This window comes from Paroedura picta, chromosome 2 (genome assembly GCF_049243985.1).
Source record: "Paroedura picta isolate Pp20150507F chromosome 2, Ppicta_v3.0, whole genome shotgun sequence".
NCBI classification, from domain to species: Eukaryota; Metazoa; Chordata; class Lepidosauria; order Squamata; family Gekkonidae; genus Paroedura; species Paroedura picta.
Genome location: NC_135370.1, coordinates 42,934,701 through 42,949,989, shown reverse-complemented (window position 1 = coordinate 42,949,989; position 15,289 = coordinate 42,934,701). Strand labels below are relative to the sequence as shown.

At 43.0% G+C, this 15,289-nt stretch overlaps 1 long non-coding RNA gene across 4 annotated transcripts in view; it reads right to left on the bottom strand.

Moving 5' to 3' along the window:
- LOC143829307 (uncharacterized) overlaps positions 1 to 15,289 on the bottom strand; it is a 221,673-nt gene that overhangs the window by 46,837 nt on the left and 159,547 nt on the right. For all 4 annotated transcript variants that reach the window (XR_013228061.1, XR_013228062.1, XR_013228064.1 and 1 more), the window contains one exon: positions 1,770 to 2,004. This is a non-coding gene — a long non-coding RNA (uncharacterized LOC143829307). The remainder of the gene's footprint in view (positions 1 to 1,769; positions 2,005 to 15,289) is intronic.

Sequence of the window (15,289 nt, the reverse complement as noted above, 5' to 3'; positions counted from 1 at the left end):
CCTCCCTTCCTAGGTGCTGCCATGCTGAGTAGATCTCCAGATATATTTGCCTTTTAAATCTATCATTTAATATCAGCCTTTCATTTTACACTTTAAAGATTGATTCTCTTCAGAATTTATTCATTGTGTATATCATTTGAGGGTGTGATTTTCTTTAAAAAAAAAAACATTTGATTTTTAATAAAAGCCAAGAATCCAAAGGCGAAGAAAATTACAAGAAACTCAAAGAAACTGGAGACATTCTGCTGCCTTGTGCAACTTTTAGAACCCTCTCTGGTTCATTCCCTGTTCTCTATCCCTCTGAGTTTTTCATTTGGTCCCTTCCAAGGGACCAAGTCCTATGAAGATAGGTTGAGGGACTTGGGAATGTTCAGCCTGGAAAAAAGGAGGTTGAGAGGGGACATGATAGCCCTCTTTAAGTATTTGAAAGGTTGTCACTTGGAGGAGGGCAGGATGCTGTTTCTGTTGGCTGCAGAGGAGAGGACACGCAGTAATGGGTTTAAACTTCAAGTACAACGATATAGGCTAGATATCAGGAAAAAGTTTTTCACAGTCAGAGTAGTTCAGCAGTGGAATAGGCTGCCTAAGGAGGTGGTGAGCTCCCCCTCACTGGCAGTCTTCAAGCAAAGGCTGGATGCACACTTTTCTTGGATGCTTTAGGATGCTTTGGGCTGATCCTGCGTTGAGCAGGGGGTTGGACTAGATGGCCTGTATGGCCCCTTCCAACTCTAGGATTCTATGACTCTATGATTTTACCAAATTCGTTTTATTTAGTTCGTTTACATTTACACGTTCATTTACATTTTCCTCCCCACCTCCGTTTTATCTCTACAAGTACCCAGTGAGGTAAGTTAGACCAAGAGAGTATGACTGGCCAAAGATCAGTCAGACGGCTTCTATGGCGTGAATGCAGATTCCAACCCGGGTCTTCCAGATACTTTTAACCATACTGGTTTCTCTGCTTAACTTTGTACTTTGCTTGTGGTTTAGGTAATCAGTTGTGAGATTTTGCTGTAAAGTATGCCAATCCCCAAATAACTTTCTGGTTTAATAAAGTTATTAGATGACCCCAACTGTTAAAATACCAAAATATTCCACTAATTTAAAATTGGCCCACACACATATATATCATGAAATGCAAACAAGAAGAGTATAAAGTGTTTCTGGGGGGAAATAAGGTTGCCAGCTCTGAATTGGGAAATACCTGGAGACTTTGGGGGTGGAACTGGGAGTGGGTGAGAGTTGGGGCGGTAAGGAAGCTCAGTGGGGTATAATGCTATGGAGTCCACCCTCCAAAGCAGCCATTTTCTCCAGGGGAACTGATCTCTGTCGCCTGGAGATGAGCTAGAATTCCAGGGGATCCCCAGGTCCCACTTGGGGACTGGCATCCAGACTTGGTGGAATTCTTTGGAGAAGAAAGAATTCCATGGCCACCAAGAACATCTCTGTATTTGGATGCCCTTATAGTATAGTATAAGGGAGGAACACATAGAATAATAGTGCAGGTCTGGGTCAGCCATGTTAGGCCTTCTGGGATGGATCACAGTCCTGCATGGTCATCCCCTCTTCCAAAGGGACTCAAATATGGGGTCCCCAGATGCAGTGGCTAGATATAGTTTGGAAGTGGAACTGCCTTGGGTCATCTGCATACTAATATCTGAGAACAGAATGTACTGATGTGAACCGCCCTGAGCTATACAAGAGGGAGGTATAAAAATCTAATAAACAAACAAACAAATAATGCTATATGAAAGCATGTTGTACAGTACCTGCAGATCTAACCCAGGAGTAATGGGTTGGATCCTCCTCCTCTGCTCCGCCAAGTGCCCAGCCTTCCTATGCCACCAGGAGCACATCTCTAGGAGCTCTTTTTTTCAGAAGAAGGCTCTTTGCTCTGGAGGAAGACTCCATATAAGCTGGATAGACTGGGATGATCGAACCCAGGATTCCTCAACCAGGGTTTTGTGAAACCCTGGGGTGTCTTGATGGCCCTGGAAGGATTTCCTGGTGGGAGATCAAATATAAATATAAATATAAATATAAATATAAATATAAATATAAATATAAATATAAATATAAATATAAATATAAATATAAATATAAATATAAATATAAATATAAATATAAATATAAATATATAATTTATTAAACATTTATTGGGTGAAGGGTCAGACATGACTCGGTGCTTGCACAGCGGATACCTTTACCTAAACCTTAAGACCATATATGGTCACGTTAACCTGCCCCTCTCTCCCAAAATGGCCAGCAATGGGCCAGGAGGGTTGGGGAGAGGCCCCAGGTGGGTGTGTATACAGCTATGCTTCCCAATCATATTCTGTATGATCATCCCACATCTGGGGTTTCTTGAAGCCTGATGGATGTTTCAGGTGTTTCTCAACGATAAAAAAGTTGAGAAAGGCTGATCTAACCCTCAATATATAGCCATCCAGTTCCTCTCCTTTTTTCATTTCTCTCTCTCCCCCTTCTCTCTCACACACATTCATTTGCAGCATGCACAAACAAGTCTCATGCAAGCCTAAATAATATTTTGTTTTTGTTTGAAAGCTCTCTTCAACTTTCAAGGCAGTCTGCAAATATTTCATGATATAACTCTGCTAAAATCAATAACAGTCATGATGGAAATAGCCAAAACAACAACAACAAACAAACAAACGGTGGCATATATACAACTTAATGCACATAGTTTTTTTGCACATTATGCTCAGTTCTGCAGCCCCTTCTGACCACTGAAAAAAATGGCCTTGGGGGCCCTAGGATCCATGAGGAGGAACAACTGCGCAGTCGGTGTGCTTGCACTGGAAAGGAACAAAGGAATTAAATTAATTCCTTTCCTCAGTGGACCTCACAGAAGATTAGGATAAAGTGAATTTATCCAGTTGTCCCTATTCTTTCCCCCCTGCAACCCTGCAGCTATTCTTCTGCATGGGTCCCATGTCCCTGGGTCAGAAGGGTCTGCAAAAGCTGAGAGGAATGGAAGAAAATGTTGAGTTCCATGCACAGAGTGACAGGACACTGCCCAGTCAAAATACACCCAGACATAACCCTGCACTCCTTTTTATCTAGGGTTGCCAGCTCTGGATTGTGAAATTCCTATAGATTTTGGAGAGGGAGTTTGGGAAGGTGGGATGTGGGGAAGGGAGAGACCTCAGTGGTTCCCTTTCTAAAGTAGCCATTTCCTCCAAGGGAACTGATCCCTTTTACCTGGAGACCAGCTGTAATCCTGGGAGGTCTCCAGTTACCACCTGGAGCCTGGCAACTCCACTTTTGACTGATACTACAGAAAGCTTGGAGGGAAAGATGCTGTGCTCCTAAAACAACAGGGCATTCCACAGTTATTGAGAAAGCGCCAGTACATTTTCCTTCCGTTGGCCTAGTTTTTTGAACGGAAGCAAATAGAATAAAGCCACAGCATACCACACACTCAGACAAAGATGAAGACTATGTGTTTTGTTTATTTTAGGGTTTTTTTCTAAAGGGAAGTAAATATCCCTTAAGTATGCTGAGATACAGAAATAAATATGCCTTTTTAAAAGTTGTCTTCTTTTGTTTACTTTGCAATCCAGATCATCTCTGAGATAATCCAAGTTCCACTTTGATTGTGGGGGAACAAGTCACGTTCCAAAGCTCTTATGAGCTTTTCTAGAAGGCTCTGATTTCCAAAAATGAATCATTTTTATTTTATTTTATGTTGAGATTTTTATACTGTGCCCTTGTGAATGGTCACCTTGGAGCAGTTGAGGGTAAAAATACAACCTCAAGAAACATTGATGTAGAAAAGTCTAATAAAATGCCTAGGGGAAATGGTTCAATAATTTTAAGTCAAAGATGTACAGGGTTGTTTTTTTTAATTGTAGAATCTGCCATTGAGTTTTGCCAAGAAGTGTTTTTCCATATTTATTTCTAATATCTATATTAATATTAAATTGTTAAGCATTGGTAAGCATTTGCAGAATCTGTAGTGTAATTTCCATTCCTGAGGTGGCATATGTTTTGGGGAATATCATATTTCTAAAATATTTATTAAAATGGACATTAAGTTCCTGGTTTACTGGAAGGAATTATTCCTTCTGAGATCTCCTCACTGTTGGTTTATTGACAGCATGAACAGCAGAGAAAAGACCCGTCTTGCTATGTTATAACTGAGTGTGGAATATGAAGCCTTCTGTCCCTATGTCCTATCTTCAGTATGCAAGGAACAAAGAGAAAAAGGAACAGATTGCACAAAGGGTCAATTAACCCATTCACTGATTGTGACTTTTTTTCTCCATGTCTCTGGAGCCCAGCAAAGCCTGATATAACACTCACCAATAAGGGGAGGGGGAGAAAAGAACTACGTAATGGGGATATGATTACTTGGCTCTAAGGAAAATGGATACGACTCTAGCTATGTGCTTCTCCTCGACAACAGAATCAGTTCGAAAACGTACAAGACTTGGCAAGTCCTTTTCTAGTATAGTTCTAATTGAGAAAAGGCCAGTTCTTGGCTATGTCATTCATGTGCTAGGTAAAAACGGAGACAGTCTAACACCCTAATTCTCATCCAACTGAAACTCTATAGAAAGGGGTGTTGGGGATGGGCACGAACCAGGGTATGAACCAAAATTCAGGACCACATCCTGTCATTTGTCATTTGGGATAAAGAGGCATGAGTGGTAGAAACCCCGGCCATTACAGAGGTACTAGAGAAACATAATTGTCCCTTGAGATATGTTATCAAAAATGGCTTTGGGGACCTTGGAAATATCCTATTCTAATCCCCTGTTTCTGCACACATTTGAAGTAATTTTGGTTTTGCTACTAGACTTCTGTGTCTTTTCGTCAAAAGGGACATGATTTGGGACTAATCCTAACACCTACCTCCAGATTAATCGCGACATCATGCGCTGATCCTCAGCCACCAGAATGGATGTGTGCAAGGCAGCTCTTTATGTGGCATTTTTTTTCATATTGATTTAAGTGTAGAAAACTGATGGCAACATGCTAAGAATAGAAATGTGTTAGTTCTGCAGGTCTCAGTTTCCACAACAGAAGCAGTCACGAGAATAGACATTTAGTCCAAAATGACAGGGCTCACATTCAATTGATCTCAATAATGATAACAGGAGGAGGAGGAGGAGACTGGTTTCTGTACTCCACGTTTTACTACCCCAAGGAGACTCAAAGTGGCTTACTATTTCTTACCCTTCCTCTCCCCATAACAGACACCCTGTGAGGTAGGTGAGGTCGAGAGAGCTCTAAGAGAACTGTGACTGGCCCAAGGTCACCAAGCTGGCCGCATGGGGAGGAGGAGCGGGGAATCAAACCAGGTTCTCCAGATTAGAGGGCACTGCTCTTTAACCACTACACCAAGCTGGCTCTCCCTTAGATTTTGGGGATGGAGTCTGGGGGGGATATGTGTGTGTGTGTGTAGGGTGTTCTTGTTTAAAACCATGTTCCCTTCCTATGAAAAGATGGTACACACTGTTTCAAAGAGGAGGAAAAAATTGCCCCCAGTCATTGTGACCATCAAAGCAGGATCACAACAAGTCGTGGGAAGCATGGACTCCTATAGAGAGTGGGTTCTTAGGTAAGGGGGAACTAGCGTGGTTCAAAAATTCTTGGGCATTACCGTGAGCTGCGGAGCCAGCCCTGTTTGCAAACATTAATGGTCGTTCTAATCTGAGGAGGTTCATGACACGATCCTTAAAAAACCCTAAGCAAACTGTAATATCAGAGGTACCTATAACAGTATCAATCATATCTGATATTGGTTAAGACAGGGGTAGTCAAACTGCGGCCCTCCAGATGTCCATGGACTACAATTCCCACGAGCCCCTGCCAGCGAATGCTGGCAGGGGCTTGTGGGAATTGTAGTCCGTGGACATCTGGAGGGACGTAGTTTGACTACCCCTGGGTTAAGACATTTTCAGCTATCGTCTTACATTATGTTGGAAGCTCAGTTCTTCTCCGTTGGACTTTTCAGAGGAATGTATTGTAAAGCAGGGGTAGTCAACTTGTGGTCCTCCAGATGTTCATGGAGTACAATTCCCATGAGCCCCTGCCATGGGAATTGTAGTCCGTGAACATCTGGAGGACCACAGGTTGACTACCCCTGTTGTAAAGCGTCACAGAGTTTATGCTGTTTTCTTTTTCCAACAAACAAATTCTAAACAATGGTATTTAACTATGGAAGCTTTCAAGTAAAGTATTAGGAAAAAACATGAAAGGGCTTATCTTTGTCTATGTTGTCAGTCTGGAACATTGCTTTTTGGATGTCAAAACTCTCATTTATTTCATGAGTGAGCGTTGGAATGAAAATAACAGTACTGCATACAAGACCTCTCTATTTTCCATTACCGCAATCCCATGTGACCCTTTTTAAAAATGCCAGGTAGCTAGCTTCACTTGTTATATATCCACTCCACAAGTTATTGAAGATAAACTTATATTTGCGGTTAAACTTGCCTTTCTGGGTACGTGTGCTGTTTGTGTGTGCGTGTACACATACGCACACCCCAGCAAGCTTTCCCTGTAGTTGGAAACACAGGCAGCAGAAAAGTGAGGCTTGAAAAGGACACCGCATAACATTTTGCCTGCTGTTGAAGGTAGGTTAAATTTACTACTTGTTTATTTAGCCCGTTCATTCCAGTTTCTCAGGTCACGGTAAAACGACACCAAGAGCTTTACGAATGGCTTTCTGAGGGGTTTCCCATTCAGCATTCTGGGCAGTGTCATTTGACTGCTCCTTCATCAAAACCGACCTACAGCAGTCTGTTTACATTACCAACACCCACAGCCGAACAAAGGTTCATGAGAGAGCCAAAGGCTTACTGTTATGCAGAAAAGACTCTAGCACAATCAGAATTAAACAAAACATTAAAAACAATTTGTTAAAACTCTTTACTTTTTGTTTCCACTGAAAAGAATTGTGGGTTTTTTAAAAATGTAGATGACAATAACACACACAACACTTGATTTTCAAAATACCAGTGTATTCTCAAACCAAATAGCTCTGTTTTCGCTTGGCTTCTTTAAACATGGTTTTTGTTTTGGCAGGAAATTCCACTGATTCGAACCCAGCCACAGTGGCTGGAAGATGCCAGCATTCCTTTGCCAAGATTTCGTTCAGCAGTAAACTGGGACAACTTTATACTGTACAATCACACAGTCGAAGCATCAGTAGCGACATGTAAATGACATCATAGTGTTTGAGCCATTGCAGTCAGGAATTTTCATTGCTGATGAAACATTAAAAATACTAAGTTAAACCAGCTGCTGACTCAGTGTACCTGCAAGAAGAAGATGGGACTTCTGCTTTGGGGTGGAAAGGAAGGTATTTCCAGTTGTAGAAAATGAAGAGTTGGTACCTATAGGCTGCTTTTCTCTACCCAAAGGAATCTCAAAGTGGCTTACAATCTCCTTCCCTTTCCTCTCCCCACAACAGACACCCTGTGAGGAAGGTGAGGCTGAGAGAGCCCTGACATTCCTGCTTGGTCAGAATAGCTCTATCAATGCCATGGGGAGCCCAAGGTCACCCAGCTGGCTGCATGTGGAAAAGGAGCGGGGAATCAAACCCGGCTTACCAGATTAGAAGTCCGCACTCCTAACCACTACCCCAAGCTGGCTATACTAAGGATATACTAGAGAGATCAAGCAATAATATTCCTTAACTTCAGTAGCTTTTGTGCCTGCTAACTGGTGGACTATATGGGCAGGAAGACCACATACTCTACATAAGCCTACCTGCACATTAAGATCTACCTCTGAGGCTCTTTTCTGGGTACCACTCCTAGCAAAGGTACTTTCGGTAGCCACAAGGATTAGACCCTTCTCTACGGTGGTGCCAAAATTCTCTTCCCAGGGAGGTCTACCACTACCAGTTTGGTGTAGTGGTTAGGAGTGCAGACTTCTAATCTGGCAAGCCGGGTTTGATTCCCCGCTCCTCCCCCATATGCAGCCAGATGGGTGACCTTGGGCTGGCCACAGCGCTGATAAAGCTGTTCTGACCTAGTAGTAATCTCAGGGCTCTCTCAGCCTCACCCACCTCACAGGGTGTCTATTGTGGGGAGAGGAAAGGGAAGGAGGTTGTAGCCTCCTTCAGGTAGAGAAATCCGCATATAAAAACCAACTCTTCTTCTTCTTCTTCTTCTTCTTCTTCTGATGGCTGCCCTTTGTCAAATTAATATTGTTGAGTTTAGGAAACCACTCAGGCACTTCATGTAACAATTGGAGTTTGTCCTTGATTGTTTCTGTGTGTGCACTGCAGCTATTAGACTGATTGACTGCTCTTTTTAGTTGTTTTTTGTTTATTGCTTATGATATCACTGTTTTTAACTGGTGTTGGTAATATTTGCTGGTTTAAAATTACTGCTCTTTGTAACATGTTTTGCTTACTGTCTTGGAATCTTACATCAGCCAAAAGAAAGAATAAAAATATTTCAAATACATAAAAGTAAGGAATATTACTCCTTCAGATAATCCGATGTACCTACTGCCTGCCTGGGAATAAATACAAAATCCTATTCTTTCCCCAAATGAATACAGAACTTAGTGGCTTTATAAATTAAATCAAACTAAAATGTATATATGTACATATAATGAATGGAAAATATATTTACAACAGTATTGCCTTTTTTTGAAAAAGAAAACATGCAGAAAAATTATTAATGGAAATTGGAAAGGCACATTTTAAACAGAGTTACAGTTCCTAGATTTGATAGAAGAGAAAGATTTCAGCACAATGAAGAATATGTTCTAGCTCTGTATTCAAAACTGAATTGTGAACAAACACCATCTTTGGAAAGCATTTAATCTCTTCACTTGTTATGTCTTAATCTTATGAGAAGGAAGGGCTCTTGAGAAATAGTCACATGTGGGGCAGGAGACTGCCTTTCCTGAATTGAACCTGCAATGAGTTGGGGCGGCAGGAATGGATGCTAAAATATTTTTAGTGGGAATATCCCCTCTCAGCCAGGATCACTGTCCTCATGATACCCCCTCCCCATCAAGTCACAACCAACTGATGGCAACCAAACGTATATGAATTTAGCCTATTGAGAGGTATATAGACATACAACTTCTTGACAGAATATATTATGTCAGGTTGGAGAAAACACCGGTAACTACCAGACTACTTTAGACTTTCAAAGTTGTTATTTTTCTTCCATAGCTCTCCATTTGTTCTACGTAAGCGGTTCTCAACCTTCCTAATGCCACGACCCTTTAATACAGTTCCTCATGTTGTGGTGACCCCCAACAATACAATTATGCAAGGGTTCTTTCACAGAAATTAAACCGAAACTGACCAATGGTGTGAAGATCCATTGTTCATGATAGGATATAATTCTTTCCCCCCGGGGTTTCTCAGTTCAGTTCTGCCTCTTGTCCCACCATGCCGATCTCTCTCTTTTCTGCTGCTCTAGACAGACAAATGTTCTATATCAATCTACCCCACAAGGCTGTTGTGTGGATGGTGCCCCCCCCTCTGGCTAAGCTGCTAGCCCTTCCGTGACCCCTGTGAAAGGGTCATTCAACCCCCAAAAGGGTCCTGACCTCCAGGTTGAGAACCACTGCTCTAGGTGGTGGGAAGCGCTACAAAGTCACAGCCAATTTATGGGAACCCCATGGTGTTTCCAAGACAATTACAATGGTAGTTTGCAATTACCTTCTTCTGTGTAGTAACCTTTGACTTTCTTGATGGTCTTATATCCAAGTATTATCCAGGGCTGACCCTGCTTAGCTTCTGAGGACTGATGAAACACGCCTAACCTGGGCATCCTGGTCAGGGCCCACCTTTCCTATAGCCTCCAAGTAAGCCTGTAAGGTGACAAATAAAAACCAATGTGTGCCAAACTTTCCCACCAAACTAAACCACCCACTAAACTACCCAAAGTGCATGGAGACAGAGTGAGATCCCTAAACTTCCTAAGCAACTTTCAAACCCTATCTGATTCAAACAGCAGTTCAATGGCACCTGTCCCTTTGTTCCTCCCTCTCTTTTCTCCCTCCAAGGGCCAAGACTGGTGATTGCTGGTTTCCTCTTCAGACTACTAGGGTACAAAGGTACAAAGGTCAATATTAAAAAAGGGACAGACTTGGCTCTGTCACAGGGTCCCTCCCCTGCAAGGTATGTAGATGTTAAACTCATCCTAGTCATTTCAAATATTTATCAAGAAACATAACTGAGCTCAAAATAGTGAAGCAGCTGGGCAGTGGGCCAACTCCTGCTGCTAGGTAATGATATCCAATTTTACTTCCACCCACTCTTTACCTGGTGCTTTTTCTAAATTGCTCTCCAGTATTGTTAGTATAATGGCTACCATATTTCTCCTCCGTGCTAAGCCTTTTAAGAGACCTGGATGTTCTATTTGGTGCTACAGAGAGATATTTGATCACATGTTAGGTTTGATAAGCTGCCTCTCCCCCCACCTGGAAGCTAAAGATACAGTATGATACTAGCTACACGTAATCTGTTCTTATCTGCTGGGCATTCACAGAACGCAGACAAGAGTCGCGAAGATGTGGACTTGAAGCATCCTTTTAAAGAAATAGTTAGCCTAATCTGGAATGCTTGAAAGTTTGCACTTGTTTTGTGCTATGGTCGGGGGTTTAAAAGAAAGAAAGAAGAAATAAAAATACAGCTTATAATAAAAGTTGCATTATAGTATTTAACTGCCACTTTTAACGACATCAAATTCTGTATATCTAGATCTTTTTCCTGATGAAAGGCCCCTCCCCTCCCCATTTTGTGTTGTTGCTCCTTAAAAGGGTTTTGCATTTGGATTTTTCTCTGGACCAGCGTACCGTCCTGCCCTAGCAATCAGGCAAGCTGCGAGTGCTTAGAAAACGGCCCTGGGGCTCTGTTCTCTGCCTAGGTTGCACAATAAACCCAGTTTCCCCAAATGAAGGCTGTGTTTAGGCAGTGCAAGCAGCACCAATCAGGATACTCCCTGCTGCCAGATCTGCTGTTTCCTCCTTTTGAGGAATCCATAAAAACTGCAGACGGCATTAATAATGCAGGAGCAAGGCTGTCACAGAGCCATGATTTTCTTCCTGCTGGCCCATAATTAAGAATGAAATTGCTAAATATAAGGCAGGCATGATGTCGGAGCAGCTCACTCATTGCCCTTTACTTAGCATTAGCTGTTGTTTTTTTTTAAAGGAATCCTGAACTGTCATCTCCCAAATTAAGTCACCGTCTCCAGACAGCATTCGACCAAAATCAGGCTTTTTGATTAAATGCCTGGCTGGACAGAGTTCATTGCAGCTTCAGTGCTACAGCCAAAGGAATAACAGGACCACACTGATCAATTGCATTGGAACTGCAGATTTCCAAAGGCCGGCAGGCAAAGGATATGAAACAGAAGTGAGGAAGAGAGTCCTTTCTTTTCCTTCTGTGAATGATGTTAGCTTGAGATTTATTTCCATTTATTTTCATTAGGGGGTTGACTTTACCAGCTTTCTTTAAAAATGTGTCTGTTTTAATGGTAGTTTTTTTGCTGCTTTATGTACAATGGCCTGTTTTCGTATTGTTAACCTTGTTTTAACTGTAAGCCGTCTCAAGCAGGATTCTGAAGGGGCAACAGTGAGAATTCCTATATAAATAAATGCCTTGTGCAAAACCGCCTCAGTGAAACCACATGCTCCACATCTCTTACCACATATAATCACTAAATATTATAAAGTTGAACTTGAATGCAGCCAGTTCACTCCCTACCTGATTGGCCCTCCCATGGAGTATGCTGACAATAGGGTAAAAAAAGCACTCTGCCAATGAAGGCCAAACAGGTTAAATTTCATGCAGACAGCCAGTAAAAGCCTCCACTCTGGGAAATGCTTATTCATGAGTAAGTCACGGCCCTCAGCCAGGATAGTTTAGCCTAAGGTGACCAGATTTTAACACTGGTAAAGCGGGACACCATTGACCGGGGGGTAGGTGGTTCTTGATTAAAATTTGGTGTATATGGAGCAACAAAATGTTTCATAGAACGTAAAAATAGTATTGTAATATATATTTCTTAATTTCAACATAGGTACAATTTGCCAGGTGCCTCCAGATGTCCCTCCAAAAGTGGGACAATCTGGTCACCTTAGTTTAGCCCCAAACAGGAGGGCCCTCAGCCCTCGTAGATTAGCCCCAATCAGGCGGGAGCTCTCAGCCAGGAAAGGCTAATAAGTGGCAGCACTCTGACTCTAACTTCCTGCCAGTTTAAGAAGTTTGCTGGGTGGAAGAGGAGCTGGCCTCAGAACATGTCCTGCTGCCAGAAAGTTGCCTTGGTGGGGGTAAGCTGTGGCAATTGCCAGTTTTGCTGGGCTCCAGCCCAATGACTAATTGACTACTTTGAATGGTTTCAATTTATCAATAATGTTCAGCATCAACATTAGAGCCAGCGTGTTGAGAGCCAGTATGGGGTAGTGGTTAAGAGTGGTAGACTCAAATCTGGAGAACTGGGTTTGATTCACCACTCCTCCATATGTTGGCACCTGGGTGACCTTGGGCTAGTCACAGTTGTCTTAAGGCTGTTCTTACAGCAGATCTGTGAGAGCTCCCTCACCTACCTTACAGGGTGTCTATTGACAAGAGAGGAAGGAAAAGGTATTTGTAAGCCACTTCGGGTAGTGAAAGGCAGGATATAAAAACCACTTCTTCCGGAAGAAGTTCCTGACAGTTAGAACAGTTTCTCAGTGGAACAGGCTTCCTCAGGAGGTGGTGGGTTCTCCATCTTTGGAGATTTTTAAACAGAGGCTGGATAGCCATCTGATGGAGAGGCTGATTCTGTGAAGGCTGAAGTGGGTGGCAGGTTACAGTGGATGAGGGATAAGGTTGTATCCTGCATAGTGTAGGGGGTTGGACTAGATGACGCAGAAGGTGCCTTCCAACTCTATGATTCTATGATTCTTCATGTGTTGTTCCCTTCCTCTACCTGCTTGTTTGTAAATTAAGCCATATTGCTAAGGGCTACTACCTGAGCTCCCTTCTTTCGACTCCAGGGGCAACCAAGAGGTAAAGTATTTTAAGAATATCAGCAAAGATTGCCACAGAAGATGTTGGAGCTGACATCTCAGATTAGATGCTGATATCAAGATTCTCTATTGGAGCCTGCTTATCTCCCCTCCGCATGGACAGCGATGCGCTTGAAATGTAAACTTTTATGGAATATGGACTATCATGACTGTGTCCTGGACCTAAATGGTATAAAAACAAGGAACATTCTTCCTATGTTGCTGGAATGTTTAATTTTAGGAATGAAGTGCATTTCTTAAATAAAAACACATCTTGCTACTCAGTATGAGAATCTGAAAGATTCAAAAAACTGTCAAGCAAATGTCATTATCAATCAGCAGTGGCTAAAAATGGCTGTTAAGTAACTTTGATAAGTGTTACTTTCATAGCATCAGAAGTATGCAAAAAAATTCTAATCCTAATATAATCATTATGAATATATGTGAGCAATCAGTGTGGGTTTTCTCTATGTGATTGACGGTGTATTAGATAGCACTGTTAGATCCACATTCTGGATGTGAGGGTGATCTGGCTGCGACATCTGTCACTCCACTGATTGCCAGGGTTGATTTGGCTGATCTGACTGAAGTCCACATTCTGAGAATGATGCTGGGCTTGGAGCTTATGTTACATCAAAATGCCACCACTCATGAAACCTCCCCTTTCAATTATATGGCTGTCCTACCCTCCAAGCCTCCAGAAACTGAACAGGGGTAAAGTGTCTATGAAAAGAGTAGACAAAAACTGCCCCCCTTGATATAAATGCTCTCTGTCAGCAAAAAACCATTAGGATCCAAGTTGTACAGAAGGCGGAATTTAATCACTCTCCAGGTTCTTCATCAGCAGAGAGCAATTCTTAGGGGTGTAGAAACTGGCAGCGTGGCTGGATTCTGATTTTCCTGGCATTTTTGGACATTCTGATTTTCTCTAGTTGTGTTAAAAGTTATAAGAGAGGCAGACAATCCTCAAAGGAAGCTCTACCTATCACTTCAGCTTTATGCTAGGGAAATACCTACTAATTCTGGCCTGTTATGAACACATTTGCCAAAAAAAAAAAAAACAAGTCTAGCATCTATCCATTTCATTTCCGTAGAGAAAAACGAAGCTGTTTCAGTTTCATGTCATTCACCTTTACCAGTCTTCAGGTATCCCACTGCTATGATCAGATTTCCTTCTTGGTCTAACAGACAATGACATGTCTAATGCAGGGATTCCCAACCAGTGATCTGTAGAACCCTGAGGGCCTGTGGGAGTTCTGGAGGGGAGCTCACAGGAGCTCTGAAGTGGCATGGTATGGAGAGGGCGGGGGTTCAGGCTGTCTTCCCAGCTCTTACTGTTCTTTCTGGCCATCATAGTAGAAGCAAAGGCTGGGGAAGGGAGCAAAAGGAGGGTGCAGAGGCATGGCAAGGGGTGTCTGAAAAATTATTTGAGGGGCTCTTCCATTGTCAAAAGGTTGAAAAGGGCTGATCTAATGGATTGTGCTATACCCACAGTACTGATTTATTACAAGCACTAGCAAGAAAGCCTATTGCAAGCAGGAATGCAATGGGCGCTACGACCCAGGGGACACCAGGAGGTGCAGATGTCTCTGTCTCTCTCTGTCTCTGTCTCTGTCTCTCTCTCTCTCCCTCTCTCTCTGTGCTTCGCAGCAGGAGGCATAGCAGGTAATTAGCACTAGTTCTTAGGAGGGAAGCAGGGCTGGTGTACAGTTTGGGGCAGCTCTCTCTGTCTCTCTCTCCCTCCGTTGCAGCAGGGACGGCTCTCTCTGTGTCTCTGTCAGCAGCTTGGGGCACCTCTCTCTGTATCTCTCTCTGCTTCCCTCGCAGCAGGGGTGATAGGAGGGAATGAGGGCTCATGTTCAGTCTGGCAGGGCTCTGTGTGTCTCTCTCTGTCTCTGGAGTGTCTGACAGGAACGTGGCTAGCGTCCAGGGTGGGAGGGTAGGAGCTGTAGGGGCAGGGCCAATCAAGGTGCAACCAGCGTTGCTGGCTGCACCCTGATTGGCCCTATTCCAACTTGGAAAGCCAGACACATTCCACCCCCCAGGCTGTTTCACAAATATATAGAGCAGGGGTCCTCAAACTACGGCCCGCGGGCCAAATCCGGCCCCCGGACGATTTTTATCTGGCCCGCCGGGTGTTTTTCCCTCCAGCCGCCTGTCAGCAGCCGACTCCCTGCGGTGCGCATGTGTGAAACTTGAGCTGCAATCTCTGAGTCCCGCCTTTTCTCCGTCTCTTCATTCTTCCTCTGTCTCTGGTGTGATTGGAGGGATAACGAGTGTGCCTGTG